Source organism: Trachymyrmex septentrionalis, unplaced genomic scaffold, assembly GCF_001594115.1.
Source record: "Trachymyrmex septentrionalis isolate Tsep2-gDNA-1 unplaced genomic scaffold, Tsep1.0 scaffold131, whole genome shotgun sequence".
Taxonomy (NCBI): domain Eukaryota; kingdom Metazoa; phylum Arthropoda; class Insecta; order Hymenoptera; family Formicidae; genus Trachymyrmex; species Trachymyrmex septentrionalis.
In genome coordinates this window covers 178494-181117 of record NW_017304450.1, presented here as the reverse complement: position 1 = coordinate 181117, position 2624 = coordinate 178494, and positions in this window count along the sequence as shown.

Below are 2624 nucleotides of genomic sequence, written 5' to 3'. Positions count from 1 at the left end.
ATTACTTAGGACATTATTACAAATTTGGTGACATTGCATTTATCGTGACTCGAAGAGAACTCGGGATGATAATGTGGTCTTCTACAAAAATGTAGATTTAAAAAATTGGTTTTGTTTAAAAAAAACAATGTTTGATTACAAAATTAACAAAAAAATAAAACATTTTAGAATGTATGTAAATAAATATATATACATCTTCAACTTCTGCATATAAGCTGCTCAATATTAAAAATCTCAGTACTAAAAATAGTAAACATAATATAAACTATAGATTAACAGTAGAGCTACAATAATTATCAAATAATTATTTTGATATGAAAACGTCAAAAAAGAGGCCGTGAGTAATCAATACGCATAGAATGGCATTTGCAAAATGCCATGCTATTGTTAAAATTTGCATAACTCAAAATATATACAATCAAATAAAATGTTAAATAGCAAACAACACACTCAAAAATACATATATTCGTGTAATAATACGTTTAAGTTTGAGAAAAATGAGGAAGTAGGTGTAATTATATACTAAAATGTACTTTAGAAACATTTCGGAATACTTGAAAGTAAAAATGCGTTATAATAATAAGTGCTGGCCATTGAGTATTGGTATATTAACGTCATGGTGTAACGGCGAGCTACTAAACAAATAATTCTATAAGTAATCATTAGGATTCACTATACATATATAATAGCGGAGATAAATATATTAAAGAAGGACACAATATCTATACTGGCCATAATACCACTTTCTCCTCTATTAATTTCATTAAAATAGTTATACATATATGTAGTATAAAGATTCGATTAAATTATATTTCCATATCATTTGTAATTAATAGTTCGATTTATAGTTATGATATTTTTAACTAATTTTTAATTCTTAATTTATATTTGTCATAAGTTTTGTGAAATTAGTAGAACATAATTTATATATATATATATTTTTTTTTTATATATATATATATGCGTACATATATAAGGTGTCTTAAGAATAAAGTAGGAGCCGCATTGGGGGCGTAGAATGGGTCAAGGGGAACAAAAAAGATTGATACCATTTTGAGATATTCGCTGTAATTTTCAAATTAACAAAGGAAACGTATAAGCCAATGTGGTGAAGTCGCATCGCGCCTCACTCGACAACGACGATGGTGGCCCTCAATATGGCTCCTACTTTATTTCTGGGACACCCTGTGTATACATATACATAAACAATCACGTATAATTCAATATTGACATTAAAAAAAGATGTTACTACATCATAAAAGATCATCACAAATAAAATCAAATAATCGGTAAAAAGTCCTAATAATACATTGCTGTGACGAAATGTTAAGAAAACAATAATAGACATGTTTACTGGTATTTCACAAACATTTCATTTGTTATTTTTTCAAAGTCGAAAAAAATCACGATTCGTTCCTCCATCTCAATCTTGGAATAAAGAAAGACAATACACTTTTGTACGATGATCCTAAGAGGAAAAATCTCTCAAGACGAAAAAATAACTCATAAAACTGTCCATGCATATCTGCCATCAATACCTTTGACCTCTAATGGGTCCTTTAAACATCAACTTACATAAGAAAGATCAGTAATCGATAAGACAATCACTAGCTCTTGAATTGTGTGGTAACGCATGAAACAAAACTCTCTTAATACATAATTATATTATTAAAAAATGTTTAAACTTAAGAAGTCAAGATTTATGTTTTAGCGTCATAAAATATACATCTTTATCCACTGGCATGTCTCTTGACTCTCTTATTTGTTTTCTTTCTATACATGATATATCTATCAAATACATGATATTTACAATTACCTCAAAAATATATATACTTAAATATTATAACCAAAAACTGAGTTTTGTTCTTGTGAGACGCAAGTTTTTCTATAGAGAGGCTATTTTGTGTATAATAGATATCAGCTAAAAAAAAAATATATCGTAACTACATACAATTTACAGTGAAACATCAGATTTTTATTGTAAATTTTAATAGTAATATATATTTATTTACATAATAGAAATATCAATATCTATTTATTTTTATGTTATTTTACAGATATATTAATATCGAGTTAAAAGATTTATTAATAATAAATGATTTATTAAGACCATAATATGTATGTGAATATACAACAAGTTAGAATATTAAAAGCTTATAATAAAGCTGGATCTTTAAATAATTCAATGTGAATTACACATACATACACTATATATGCACATACATATACCATGTTTGTAGCCATTTGAACTGCACGCCGAATTGATTTTTCCGTACTTATAAACGTAATTAAACTACTGTAATAATATCACAAATTAAATTAAATTGACAAGCAAATTTTAACAATTTGATGCTCAATCCTGTATCATATTAGAATGATGTTAATGTGCTGAAAAACTGTAAATAAATTTATTGCGAAAAATATTACCTCGATTGGGAGTCGAATCCGGATCTCTTATATTCCGTACGAGCGTCCTAAGCTTTTAGACTACTGAGTAAAAAATTATTGATATTTTAATTTTTGAAATAAGTCATAAAATCTGATATTGGTATTTTCATAAATAGATATTCTCTCTCTCTCTCTCTCTCTCTCTCTCTCTCTCTCTCTCTCTTTCTCTCTCTCTC